This window comes from Micropterus dolomieu, linkage group LG01 (assembly GCF_021292245.1).
Source record: "Micropterus dolomieu isolate WLL.071019.BEF.003 ecotype Adirondacks linkage group LG01, ASM2129224v1, whole genome shotgun sequence".
In the NCBI taxonomy this organism is placed as follows: domain Eukaryota; kingdom Metazoa; phylum Chordata; class Actinopteri; order Centrarchiformes; family Centrarchidae; genus Micropterus; species Micropterus dolomieu.
In genome coordinates, this window is record NC_060150.1 from 14,998,416 (window position 1) to 15,013,748 (window position 15,333).

The following is a 15,333-nucleotide window of genomic DNA, read 5'->3' on the forward strand; positions in this document are numbered from 1 at the left end:
ATGCCAAGTTTATCTACTTTATCTATTGTTTATAGTTTATATTTGTAACAATGTATAGTTTTTCATGAACTTATAATATGTTTTGTTCAGTGCATAAAATCTCTTTAGCGGTGAAAGTAGTATCAGCGCTGCTGGAGTCAACTACGTTGTATTATTTGTAGACATTGTAGTAGTAGTAGCAACAAGGAAAAACAAGGGAAATTTTATGAAGCACATTCCGTTACAAAAAAACTTGATATTAAAAATCATGCAAGCACCCACCCAAACACAGTAAAGAACCCACAACTACTCACAAACACACACATAACAGAAAAGAAAAAACATCACCGTGCCAATGATTGTACCGTCATTGTAACTTACTTTGTGTTTACTCAGTGCAACTATTAAAAAAATATAAAATCTACATTAAGCGGTCGGGGCAATTGACAAAAGGGCCATACACTCGATCAAGTCAGATAACAGTGATTTGTCCCTACACCTGATAGCATGTAGGGGCAAAGTTCTGCCCCATAAGCTCTGGTGCTTACTGAAACAGTGCAGGTATTATAGAAAAATGCTGTTTATGCAGCATGTATTTTAATGCTAAAAATCCTAATCTTCCAGACTTGATATGAAGATGATATGATATCCTACTAGATGTTGCATAATGACCACTAAACGCCACTTGATCCAAATAACAGGTATCTCCAGTCTAATATTGCATCTCTATGTGGCTTCTATAAAAAATTGGACCATGTGACTAAAAGACGGAGAACATAACCGGTTTGTTTGTCTTCCTTTATCCGTGGCAAGATGAAAAGAACACTGTTAAGTCTGATGTTGTTGGTTCTCTTGCCGTCAAAATGAAAGACTCCTAGACTGACAGACACAAAAGGGCTTTTTGAGATTTGTTGCATCTGCAGGAAGCCGCCTCTCCCTCCAAATTTGCCACTTGACAGTGATGGAGTGCCTGTCTAATACAATGATGTGTTGGTCCACAAGTGTGCACGCAGAGGCGCACCCGCAAACACAACTGGGAGTGTGTTCAAAGACTAGAAGGCTGTCTGACAACATCATTAGTGTGTCTGTGTCTGTGTGTATTACGTCTCCTTTCTTCTCTATCTTCCCTCTTTCCCCCTCTCCCCCGCTTTCTTTCTGTTGGTCTCTCTTGACGGGAATCGTGGGGAAACAGGTGGAAGAGTGTTCACAGGGAACAGACATCATACATTCCCTCAGTTATGTCTCAGAAGCAGATCAATGTGCTGGGGTGGAGATATGCGCTGCTACTGGGTGACAATGGGGAAAGCGTAGATAATTCTCTCTGCAGGCATGAAGTGAATCTAAGTCTGGGCCCAGGTTGTACAGTATTTCTCCCAGTAGACACTAAGTGCTCATCCTACAACTGTGAAGCTGCAACTGCAACAACAGTCATTCAGGCTTCTTATTGCCACATTACCCCCAAATTACTGGCTGCACACATGACAACAATTCACATGTCAACCATACACATCTAACCCTCTTTTGGATGCCATGTTGCTGTCATTTTCCTTTTCAAATTAGACTTATTTCCCTTAATAAAAGCATGAAACAAATGGAAAACCCAATTTCTTGTGTTGTGATCCCACTTAAATGCAAACCAGAAAGGAGTAGTTTTCAGCAAATGACAATAAGTTGCAGCAATTCACTGGCTCCTGACATGCACTGCTGGCTGCAGACAACTCGTTTTGGCCAGATGATGGTGGTTAAACAGCAGTCAGTAACAACTGAAAATACAATGCAAAACCTTCTGTGTCTCTCTCTGCTGCTCTTATCGCTTCACTTAGCCCCTCTCACCAAACCCACAACAAGGGGCCCTTCGAAACCTCAAACCACTTAGGACTCGCTCGCCACAATGGAAGCCTCGCCCCTCTTTCTTAGACTCATCTTCTCAAAGATGCCCCTCCTGAAGCCCTGGGCAGAACGCCCCAGGCTTCAGAGGCAGCTCACAGCGGGATGAGAGACTAGTACACCACTGTCCCCCCTCAAAAGTTATTCCCCACTGTTTGTCATCATGTCTCTTTGCCACTCGCCGATACGAGCGCCATGGCATCGATGAGCCTGAAGCACCGTGTGTAGCCAGGACGTGCTCACACACGTGTTTTGCACTTTATGCTGTTGTTGGCAAAGGAGGGACAGGCAGTTCTTTCATTGCTGCCATATGTTTTTCAGCCATTGTGTTTTTGCATCTATCTCGCACAGAATGAGAGCAAGTCTGACAAGAATTGAGAACCAGGCAATAAAAAGAGGAGTACCACAACAAAGGGTACAGAAAAAGAAGAAAGGGGAAAAAAAAATTGTGCTCTTCTCTGCTGGGCCACGTGCCCCCTTGTCTCCACATGAGAGGCGGGCCTCTGATGAGGTGTTGATTGCCTGTGGGCACAAGTGGTTTCTCCAAACACTCTAAAAGTGGCCTATCCTCTGATTAGTTTCAAGTGTTATAACGGCAAATAGGCCCAGACACTCGACCATACATTACAGCATTGAGATAGACCATGAGGCGAGGGCTTTCATTAAAAAGGTGTCTCGTAAAGATCCGAATGGACCCAAAGGTCATTTTGAGAAGAGTCCAAGTTTTCGTGGGGGTGTTCATATCCAGAGCCATTAGCTGTTTTGCCGTAGTCTCTTTGAGTCACAACAATGTGTTCAATTACTGCAGGCCTGTAGGATACTCTTAAAACAGACCGGTCACTGTGATAGTGGTGTGGACCCCAACAACCCCCTTTGAGTGAATATGTGAACCACCAGTCAGAGGCCTTCTAGGGACTGATAAAATGCAATTGCTTTTATGTATGGCTTTTTTTTCTTTCTGAGAGTTTTATGTTTTCCCTCATTTTCTTTCTCTTCTTCCTTGGGTGGATTGTTGGTTCTCTGTTTGTGTAACATAAAGAGTTCAGTATGCTTAAAACGAACTAGACATGGACATGTCGTCCACTCACATCTAGTGTAAGCGTTTACACACTCAACACTGACATTATGAATTGTTTAAATTAGCTTTAAGCTTAAATTTAATATTGAACACAGTACCTTACAAATAAGTGAAATTAATATGATATAATAATGCATCTAATAAAAAAAGATGCAAGCCCTGCCTTCCTGTCACATCTCCGTATACCTGGCCAATTGCTGCATATAGTAGGTGTGCTTAGTAGATTATCTGTTTCTGAAAATTACATACTTGCCGGAATGCGACCCAGAATCCAACGTCAGACAGAAGGTTTTAAGAATACAGAGACCTTAAATATGCAGCACTGCAAAAATCACATCTTATCTACTAACTGTTGTCTTTTATTGGATAAGCAAAGTCTTTTTTTGAGTGACAGTACTTTAATAAAATGCAAATTAATTAGGACTTAGTAGTTAGACTGCAGTTGTCCATGTTTTAGATATTTAGAGATGATCCCTAGTTCTATAAGCACAGGTGGAGCCCTCTACTGGACTCTATGGGTACTAGCTCCTCCAATCACACACACGCATTTGCCCACTGAAATTTTATCGTGCACGTAGCCGACCAATAGGACGTTGCTACGTGCGTGACGTATAAATAGGAGTGTCCCTACTGCCTCAGCATCCGACCGCCTCTTTAGCAGACGCCGTCAGATCGGCAGGGCTCATCGGTAGAGGGCTTCGCCTGTGCTTATAGAACTAGGGTTACCATATCGTAACCTTCGTTCTATCTCACACAGACTCTGCCCTCTACTGGACTCTATGGGTACAGTGGGTGGAGCCCGATGATTGTCCACCCTAGCCACGACAAGCCAAAGTCCACCACACCAACCTGGTCGGCCACAGGCCAGCCAAAGCCCCCACCACCACATCACCTAGTGACAGAATGGTGGGACACCCCTGAGAAGGTCGCTGGACCGATAGGGGTTTGGCCTGACCATTAACACCTGGACTGCCCTGACTTCTCACTGGAACGTCAGGCACTGCCAGTGTATGTTCCCCCCCTACACCCAGTAGTCACCAGATCCTCACTTTTCAGATCGTAGGTCGCACTTGCGAGCTGGATCTCGAGAAGGAGCCTGACATATCCAAGAGATAGAAACGCACAAACGGGCACAGTAAGGGCCAAGATGCCATTGTGCAGATCTCTTCGACACACACCCTCTGAAAAAGGGTCGTAGACACTTCCACACTTCCGAGTGGAATGTGCATGCACCGCTAAGGGTGGATCTGTTCCCGCCTGTGTACAGGCTTGGGAGATTCACGCACAAAGCCAGGTGGCCAGGCTCTTCTTGGACAGAGTTTTACTGACTGCACTATCACTGAAACAGACAAACAGCTGACCAGTGCGTCAAGCGGGGGCTGTGTGCTCTACATAGGACGTTAGCCTAGCACACATGGACACCAACAGATGCACTCTCACCTCCCTGCACCCTAAGTGGGGTAGGGGGGTAGAAAGCATCCAGATTTATTGTCCTGGACCTGAACATGCTCCTTGTGTTCTTAAGAACAAAGGAGGTGTGTTGTCTCAATCTGGCTGCACTGTGGACACCAAGAACCAGCATGCAGCTGGGGTGAACCGACAGGCACACAGCTCGCTCACCTTCTTAGCAGAGGTGAGAGCAAGGCGCAGGGCTGTTCAAGAGATAGCATTTTCAATGAAGACTGCTCCAGGGGCTCATAAGGTGCAGATATTAGAGCCACCAACACAAGCAGCAAGTCCTACTGAGGCGCAGAGAGGCACGACACCGGTCGCTGTCTTCTCACACCCTGCAGAAAGCGTATCACGAGGGAGTGGGTGAAGACTGTTCTGTCACCAAACCCCCAGTGACAGGAGAGATAGCTGCAGCGCGACAGCCCCTTCTCCTTCAGACCTTGCAGGAAAGAGAAAACGGATCCCACCGAACAGGTAGGCAGATCTGTCTCCCTCTCAATGCTTCAACGCTGAAAGCCCAACCGCTTTTCAGCAAGACGTGGTGGAGACTGCCCGCCGCTTGAATGGTCTGTGCGACCTCAGTGGATAGACCAGCCTGAGTCTGCCTCTCCACAATTTTAGGAGAAAAACCTGGAGAGGCTGGTCCAACACCAGCATTGTGCATATGAAGCCTCACCCTTGTTACAGAGCCCCCCAGACCATAGGTACAGGCCAGGGCTCTGTCACTGTAGGCTGCGTCACTTCAACCAGAATGACGAACGACCATTCCCGCCTCACCTAACTGGAGGGATGAGATGGGGTCAGGGGGAAGGGCTTTCACAGACAGCAGGTGTTCTGATGCCCACGTCTATAGGTTCCCTGCCACCGCCAACAGAGCCGTGGATTGGACTTCGCCCTGTCTGTTGATGCACACGCTGGAGGAAACGCACCAACACACTAGAAACACAACCTGGAGTGGATTGTGGATGTGTGGTGTGTGGCCCCCTCGGCTCACCTCGGGGAGCCACAACACTCACTGCACTCCCCTGGCAGGTCCCTCCCCATCCAGTGAGAGACTCATCTATGAAGACTGACACGGATGAAGGAAAAAGAAACCAACCGAAGCCGCTATACCGAGAGAGACTTGACTTTGGCTGTCTCTCTCTGGCTATAGCGGACTAGCCTAGCTGCTCTGTGACCGCTCGGCGAAAGAGATGTCGGCAGGGCAGCGTGTCTGTTTATGTGACATGCTTTCACCGCCGGTGAGCTAGCAACGTGCCCGTGCGAGTCCTCGTGGGCGTGCTGTGAATGCAGAGTTACAGTACACTGCTGCATTGCCCAGTTTCCACGGTAACAGCTCGTTTCTCGGCTGTCATGTCGTGGAAGCGGACCACTATGGCCGCGCGGACTCAGCCGTCAGGCTAGCAAAGTGGACGCCCGGGCCTCACCCACGTTCTGACGGGAGGGTGGCGTGGGCCGCGGGGCGAACCGTTAACTTAGCGTCGGTGAGCTAGCAACGCGTCCGTGTGAGGCGCGCTGGGAATGCAGAGCTACCGTAGACTGCTGCATTGCCCAGTGTCCACGGTAAGAACAGCTCGTTTCTCGGCTGTTACGTTGTGGAAGCAGACCATTATGGCCACGCAGGCTCAACGGTCAGGCTAGCGAAGTGGACGCCCAGGCCTCATCGACCCTCTCACTCGGTTCTGAACGGGAGAGCGGCGTGGGCCGCGGCGCGTTCAACACAGCTAGCTCAATGGGATGGGGTTGGTGATGGGGAATTAGCACTTCTAAGAATGTAATGTGTTTCTAATAAACAGTTTAACATTCACAAGCATCACCACAGTGGACACACAAGCAGCACACACAACAGTGGCTTCGTGAACACAAGGTCGCAGGGCAAACCCTTAGCTTCACCCCAGGAGTTAACGTTTTGAATGCTTGATGAGAGAAGTTAACTTAGCTCTTTGAGGAATGTAATAAACATGTTTTACTCAAAAAACAGTTTCCACATTCTCAAAAGCCTTACCATAGTTTTACACAAGCAGCACAGGTAAAACAATGGCGTCTTGAACACCAGACAGGGGATTGCGGCAGCGTCAGCAGGCCTCTCTCCCTCCATAACGGTCACTTGGCCAGTTGCTCCCTTCCCCAGCCACAGGTGGCTGGCGGGGGGCAGGGGCCTGGACTCGTCCGGGCAGGACATGGGTCACCTCACCCGGGTGCAAAGATAATTTTCTAGTAGTGGCGACTCCATCCATGGAGGTGGTGAATTCAGTGAGCAGTTCGCCGTTCGCTGAAGAAAAAAGGATGCTGAGGCAGTAGGGACAATGCTATTTATAAGTCATGCACGTATCGGTAGCGACGTCCTATTGGTCGGCTACGTACACAATAACATTTCAGTGGGCAAGTGCGTGCGTGTGATTGGAGGAGTTACCCATAGAGTCCAGTAGAGGGCAGAGCCTGTGTGAGATAGAACAAAACGTGTGTATGTTCCGCATGATTTCAGTGTACACAAAACCAAAACCACCCTTAGAGAGACCAAATACTTTACATTGGAAGTTACAGTCTGTCTGTACATTTTTCAGATGACTGCTTTCTAATATAAGCTTCTGCATGTGTGATATGTGTGTAAAATGGCAGCTATAGGAACAATATTTAAAGTTTTCAACATCAGATTTGATTCGTCTGCTGTTGAGATGGTGTAAAGAATAGGCTGCACGGTTTTACAGCCTACAGTTGACATGTGGGACGATATCTATTCACAGCGGCACAGTAAGTACACAATCATGTACCAATAGGCAGACATAGAGCCAGACTGACATCTGTCTGCAAATGTATATATGCACAAACACAAACACACACACAACATGTATATATGCACAAAAAGACACACATATATACACACGCTGTCTGTGATGCACATGGCGATGTACAGGCACACAGACGAGACATGAATATTTAAGAGGCTTCAGTCTGCATGTGTTCCATATATGTCACCATCAGTGTCTCAAGAGCTGGTTGGAGGGCAGGGGGCTGATGAGCAGTGTGTGTGTGTGTGAGTGTAAGTGTGTGTGTGGCTCAAAGTGGCCATCTTCATATATCATGTAGCTCCTCCTCGCCAAGAGCACTGCTTCTGTCAAGTGTGTGTGATGAGCACCCACAAGACCTCTCCGCTCTTCACCCCCTCATCTGTGTGTGTGTGTGTGTGTGTGTGTGTGTGTGTGTGTGTGTGTGTGTGTGTGCGTGTGTGTGTGTGTGTGTGGTGTGTGTGTGTGTGGAGAAGAAGGGAAAGAGAATGAAAGAGGGAGAGAGAACATGATGTGCATCTGCTGTGTTGAGAAAGCAGGTCAGTGGGGTAGGTTGGACTGTATGTCTGTGTGCTTATGTGTGTAGTTGGGTGGCAGGTTTGTTATAAATCTCTTTAGAGCAGTCAAGCTAGACGTTTTTTGCAAACAGTAGATTTCATTCAGAAGTCATCACAATATGTTTCACAAACCAGCAAGAAAACTGCACAAAACAGATAGATGATCAGCGACTGAAATTGTCAGCTAAAGTTTATTTTTGAGAAGGCAATGATGCTCAGAAACATTTGGTGGATTGTGACAGTGACGAAAAAGTGGTGAAAAGAATCCATGAGGAAAAAAGTTAAAATTTGTGCCAGTCTGATCAGACCTTTCACAGTTGACAGCAAAATTAAAGGAAAATTGCACATTTTAAACAGTGAACAACATCAAATAACAACTATAAAGAACATCAAATATGTAGAAATGTCAACAGCAACTCACAAATGCAGTCTATAAAACGTAACTATCAATAACATAAAACGAAACAGTGTGTGGTCTGAGTAAGCCTTTATGAACATTAAAGATTAAAGATGAAAACACTATGCTTGGAACAGTAATTGGTGTTTAATATGTTTTTTCTGCCTTGTTAAAAATGATTTAATTACATTTTCTCCTACTCAAAACCTACAATCTTGTAATATGCAATATTAGTTGTGATGTCACAAAATCCAAACACATTCTCACTCCCAACTCGTCACATATGGATGCCTTGTCAAGACCCCTTGGCGTCTCTTTTTGACGCCCTTGGTACCCCTTTAGCATCATTTTTCAATGTTTATGGCTCCAAGTTAGCAACAATAAATATGCAATGTCCAGTTAGACTTTCAAATAAAACTAGTTGTTTACATTGTTGTGGTTGTTGTTGTTGTTTATTCAGTCATCATAAAACAACAACATGATAAAACAGTGTAAACTAAAATAGTAAATAGTGACCGAAAAGGCTTAGGCTGAAGCAAAAGCTTAAATATGCCTATCCTATGTTCATATCAATTAAATCTACCCATCTCAAAGGCAAAGCAGGTAAAAAAGCGACATATATGTAAAGAAACAAAGAACTTCATTATTCACATTTGTAACCATCAATAATAATCTTGTAAACTATAAAGGGAAAAGAAAAGAAAAACATAAACTATTCACATTTGTAATCACAAATAGCATTACAAACCACATTATTTAACGCTAAAAGAGAACTGCACATTTTTAAATTCACATTGGTATTGTTCCATAATTTTACCCCAACAATAGAAATGCATCTTCTTTTAATCTCTTTGTCTCCTTGTTGCTTTTTGAAAAGTAAATTTAAAAACACCTCTCAAATCATATTTACTTTACTGTATTGAGAAAAAAATGGGCACTTGACTTTAAATTAGCCCTGTACATTATCTGCATTATTTTATAATAATACAAGTTCTTTAATTTCATGACTCTGGAATTTAAAAATAGTGGATTTGCATGATCATGGTACAAATGGTTAGCTTTAGGCACTTGGTTAAGTTTAGGAAAAAAAAGGTTAAAATAACTATGTAATTTAGATGTCTTAACTTATGTAAGTTAAGTAACATCACTTGCGTAACTTAAGCAAATTACGTGAGCTACGTAACTTCAATAAAAACATGAAACAAACACCAGTCTCCTGGTTGACAGCCTGGTTTCTAGTCCACCATCCACCTCAACCACCTCCTTACTCTGACTTTTCTGTTAAATATCCTACACCTACCTGTAGCGTTCAAAAACAAAGCTAAAGGGCTTCCCCCAGTGCATTGAACTATGACACTAAGGGGCTTCCCCCAGTGCATTGAACTATGACGCTAAGGGGCTTCCCAGTATGTTACAAACTGACTCCAAGGGGTCTTGACCATGTGTCCACATGTGACGACTTGGGAGTGAGAACGGGTTGCATAAACATGTCTCAAACTCAGATTAGGTGAGCACAAAGAAACTTTCCCCCTTCAGCAGATGAAGGTGAAAACAGCCTTATAGTGTTTAGCTCTGCACATACCTCTTTCTGCACAGTGAAGGCCAGACATTCAAGTGAAACAACAAGTAATTTTGGGGGAGTCTTTTACTGACTTTAAATGATCAGTACTAATACGCCCCAGACATTGGTTGGGCTGCAAATATCAAATATACTGAATTGCAATAAATTGGTACTGCTACAGTGATCGCTGCAGCTTCTATAGAGGCCAAAATTACATGCAGCTCGAGATGCAGCCACACATAAAGGGTTAATGACACGACTTGTGATGCCTCGCTTTGCACAACACTGCATGATGGATAAACGACACCACCCGCAGAGTTTGACAGGAGCTCGCAGCGGTCCGTCACCTCATGTCCACTCTCAGTGTGACGCCTGGCACTTGATGATGTTATGGGATATGCATACAAAAACCACAAGCCTGTAAAGACTCCTACATGGCTAATCCCACTGATCTGGGTGCATTTGAAGTAAAGTTGATGAAATAAGAGAGCCACCATCTGGAAAATAGGACACAGACCTAATAAATGCTGGTGTAAAGGTAATACTTATTTATAAGCTACCTTGAGACTTAATATAATACAATAACATTGTAGGAATATAATATCATGTCTATTGCTTTAAGCAATCATCAAATACATCACTGTGTTTTCCTAAAATGCTTCTTGGAATAAAGCCCTCTAAATGAATTATCTACATGTATGGGACATAGTCTTCTCATGCAAATTTAATTAGCATCCAAAATTAATTTTACATAAAAGATAAGGCTGGCGATATTCTATGTTTTTCTTCTTGACAAAAAATCCTAAAGCCTGATATGCTTATTCCTCTGTGCCATAGTTATTATTGTCAAAAAAATGCATCCATTAGCCACACCTTCTGATGACACATTGTGATGAACTGTAGTTTGTTTTAAGTCAATGCCGCATACACTGTCCTGCTGTAAATACTCATTAGAGCACCAAATGTCTTTTAATGCACATCTGTAAATAAACCCCAACAAATGCAGTTTCCTCCTGTATGAGTAGCATTTTTCTAAAAACTGCAGTGCCCCGCTGTTTTAGGAAGTTACTGACTTGGTGTGTGGTTGGTTAAACAATATATTTGGGAACTGTTAAAGATGTAAATCTTTAGTAGGAATCAATGGGCTTGGAGGTGAGAGCCACAGACAGGAGAAGGAATTAGGAAAGTGTTGATGAAATTGTTGTTGTGTAATACTTTGTTTAATACTTCTCATTACATCATTATTATCATCACATTTTGGAAAAATACTTGAGAAGTATGAAAGCCCTCAGAGGCCATACATTCATACATTTTGTTTTCTTGAGATCTCGAGTTATTTATGTCATTATTTGAAATAACAAATGCTGTTTTACCGAGATAACGGGATCATTTTCTTGATATCTCAAAATAACGAAACTTTGTTTCCCCGAGATAATGACATAATTAATTCAGGATCTTGAGACAACAACAATAAATTAAACGTGATAGGCCGCCGATAAAGCTGTAGCCTTGCTTACCGTCTACTTAGATGACGCACACTAATGTGTATATTGTCTGTAACAGCAAGGAAGAAAGCTGTTTCAGCTTGTGTCAGGCCTTGATTGAAGAGATATGTGACACGGTTATCAATATTCTCCTCTAACATTGCTACACTGAATTATGTTCCTGCAGTCATTTAATATACTAGACTATCATTTTGTTTTGTTGAGATCTCAAATTAATTATGTCACTATCTCAAGAAAACATAGTTTCGTTATCTTGACATCTCGAGAAAATCTCAGGACATAAATAACTTGAGATCTCGAGAAAACAGATTAAATTAACTTGTCATCACGGGATAACGGAGTGAATTAAATGTAAGAATGTATGGCCTCTTAGGGCTTCTGTAGAGAAGCATTATCTTGTAAGAAGTATTTTAATGTTGTTGTTGTTGTTCAAAGTTGAGCTAATTTGAACTACTTTTTATACTACTCTGTGATTTTAGTTCAGTTCAGGGTGCTTTATTGGCATGAATGTTTTATTTAAATGATGTTGCCAAAGCAGTTTGCAACCAAATCAAAACGTTTACATTTAAATATGGCATGACAAGATTCATCCAATCAAGACCATTCAATTTATCAGCTATAAATTATAAAAAAAAACAACAAAGAACAAATACAAAACATAAACTGTAAATAAAAGTGAACAAGATGTAAGGGAAGACACAGGGACACATACTTGTTAGCAAGGTTTGCCTTATGTCCTTCTCCTAGGATTATTCTTTTTATTTTGTTATTGATTTAATCTATAAATATGCTTCATATTTTAATAATCATATGTTTTAAATGTTAAATCCTAATCTGGAGTGTCTAGTAATTATAGCTGTCAGATAAATGAAGTGGAGTAGAAGTATATGTTTATGTTTAGCATAAAATACAAAACTGCAAAAAAGGTACTAAGAAATGGCCAAAAAAAAGTGTGAGTGGAATTGCCACGTTGTATTGTTTCACATTATATTGTAAGGTGTTCCTGTAATCTCATCCATCCCCTGTACAGCACAAATTAAACCCCCAGCCTGAATGTTTACCTACTGAGTGTGTAACCCGGTAATGTGGCCCCTGTATGAGAACAAGCTTTACTATATGGCAGATATGAGGCAGAAACAATCATGCGATACATTGCCCCCGTCCGTTGGGCTCGGCTCCATTGTTGCGAGCTTCTGTTACAGAGCAATCTATAAGTACTTAGCTGCTAAGAAAATTAGCCGCTCCACCAGCTGGAGAATGAAGAAATCATTGTGGAGCCCGGTATGCTTCTGTGCGCCTGTGTAATTGTGTTTCCAACAAATGTGCTCACAAAGTAGGGGGCTCCGGACCTTTTCTCCCTCCACTCCTTCCAGCTCCTCCTCCTCCTCCTCCTCCTCCTCCTCCTCCCTCCTCTTAACTAAAACCCCTCTGCAGCCCCTTAACATGCAAGCACAAGCTAGCCGCGCACCGGGGCCACGCCAGCGCACCGCAGCCAACCTCATTACCGTGTGATTATGCAAAATCAGCAGAGAGGAGCGGGAGAATCAAAGCCGCCACTGGAGATGAGTGAGTTGTACAGTAAGTGTCCCTGCCCCACTGGATTGGTGGGGGAAAGATTAGAGAACTCGATCCCAGAGACGGGTGGAGATCAAATTCTCTCTTAGTTTGCCTCCCTCTTGGGCGTCAAAATGAGTTTCAGTGATGAGGCAGATGTTGAGGTCTATCCTCCGGTTGCTGTTGGCATATGAGACAAACAGGTTTGGGTAAGCTTAGAAAATGAGGGAGATCCTCACTATGATAGCCATAAAGAATTCAGGGAGCGTTGCAGAGAGGAGTGGGTTGAAACACCGTCATTTATATTCAAGGACAGCTGCAGCCGAGGAGTGGGTATAAAATCGATGCAGGGGCTTTACCTCTTCTCATCCTAACTTTTTGTTCATGCTGAAAAGACGGCTCTGTGCTCGCTGTTTGCAGTCCCCAATAGTGGCTGAAATGATGTTCAGGGGAATAGAACACAGGGATGACAACATGGCAGGCTGGCGTGCGCACATTTATGCACAAACAGGACCACAAATGCAAGCAAAGATACACACACGGTCACACATGCAGCAGCCATCAGTGTTGCGTGAGATAACAAGACCATATTGAGGATGACCGGAGGGGTGGAGAGACGGAAAGGAAAGGCGGATGAGTGAAAGAGTAAGAAAGTGGTCACGCTTGGCTTCCTTTTGCCATGTAGCTGCCCTATCTCTCCGCTGCACTGACCCTCTATACGACTAGCTCCACGCCTTATCAGTGCTTTCCTTGGCGCCTCGGTCTTTCACCCTTGGCGCAGCGCAGAACGTGATGCTGGAAACGTAATGCCAGATATAGGTTGAGTCACAGAGCGGCACTATCATAGCTGGACACGGAGCCCGTCGGCCTGCAGTCATCAAGCAGTTCAAGGTGTGATTTAAAAGAGCAGATTGGTCGTCTCCCTCAGGCTTATATAGACAGACATATGTTCATAGAGCACACACATGCACAAACACACACTTCAGTATCCCCCGTGAAAGCACACACACAGCTATGAGATTGCCTAAGTGGAGCCTTTAATTGAAGTAGAAGTTGTAGGTAAAGAGCTCATTTATATGCATTTCTCCTGTCTAAAGCCACTGGCTGACACACGCAAACCCACTTGCACGCAAACAGACACACACACAATGGCAACAATACTTGAAGCTGACAGGGGCCTTATCCGCTTAATTCAAATTTACATACACCACTTCCGTTTGGTGTTCCAACAAAAGCATTAGCCCCCTCCCTCTCCCATGCAAATAACCTCTACATTGGGTTTATTGTCCAGGCTGCTACTGGTGGGGCCTTCCATGCCAGCCAGCTTGGACTAAAGGTCCAAAATCTGCTGAGAGTCAAATGTAGATGTGAGAAATTAAACCAGTAGCTACAGCTGCAACAGTACAACATTCAACATTGGGGGCTGGGACCACTCCAAAGTGTTCCAAAATAATTGTGAGAGGTCACAAGATGATTTTTTTCTGATCTGGATAGTGTTCAGCTAGATTTCTAGTTGGGCGTGAAAGGGTTACAGCATAGGTATTGAGCTTAAGCAGGTAGCCACCAAAGCTATGCCGTAACCAACAAATGCCTCCTCAAAAATGGAACTACACATCAGAGCATTGGTAGATATGGAGTTGCCCCATGGTTGCACCAACTGATTACACCTGTGTTGGCAAACAAAACAGAGATCAATATTTGTAGGTAAATGTTACTATTCTTCAGTAATAGTTATTTTACCGGCATACCAATAATATGTTACAGCTGCTAGTGGTGTTGTAATAAATGTGATTTGTGCTTTTCAAACACACACATACTGTCCCCAAATCAGTCATTAACAAATGCACAGATCTTGGCATCCAGTCCCCAGTAGCCTTCAGTGGGACGTGCAGAGGGGGGTTGTTGCTGAATCAATAGCCATAAGGAGTCTGGTTCCCGTTTGCTTTCAAGATCTACAGCCAAAGGACCCAGTCATCAAAAGTTAATGAGCTATTTAGATCATGCTGTTTCCCCTGCTCTCTACTGAGAAAACACTGGTGGACTGTCTATGGAAAAAAGAGCTCCAGCGCGAGTGTGTATGTGTGTGTTTTATGTGTCTCTTATAGGTCTGCAGTGGGAGAGATTGGCAGCTGTGAAAGAACAAAGCAGTGAAAATGGTTATCGTGCATGTGCAGTTGTTCTTGCATTGTTTGGTGCAGATGCTTGACATGGGTTGCAACCCTTTTTCTGGCCAGTAATGTGAAAACAAAGACTCTTTCTGCCTCCACCACCCCACTGTAACGCTGTGGTTGGGATGCTCAGGCATTGCAGCAGCCTCGGCTCTAGTCCCCAGTGCAGTCACATGAAAACCATATATCGCTAAACATCAGCTTTTCAGAATTTCTTTAAATAATCCTCTATGTTTTTGACACGACAAGAGTGTACAATCATCATACTATCTAATATTCTATTTTTTTATTTTTTTTACCTTTCTCTGTCATGTTTTTAAGTCACAGTGTAGTGATGCAAATCTCTTTCTAATCAAGTTATTTTTTCTGTGTTTGAGTCTAAAAAATATATTTCAAATGGTTTCCAATA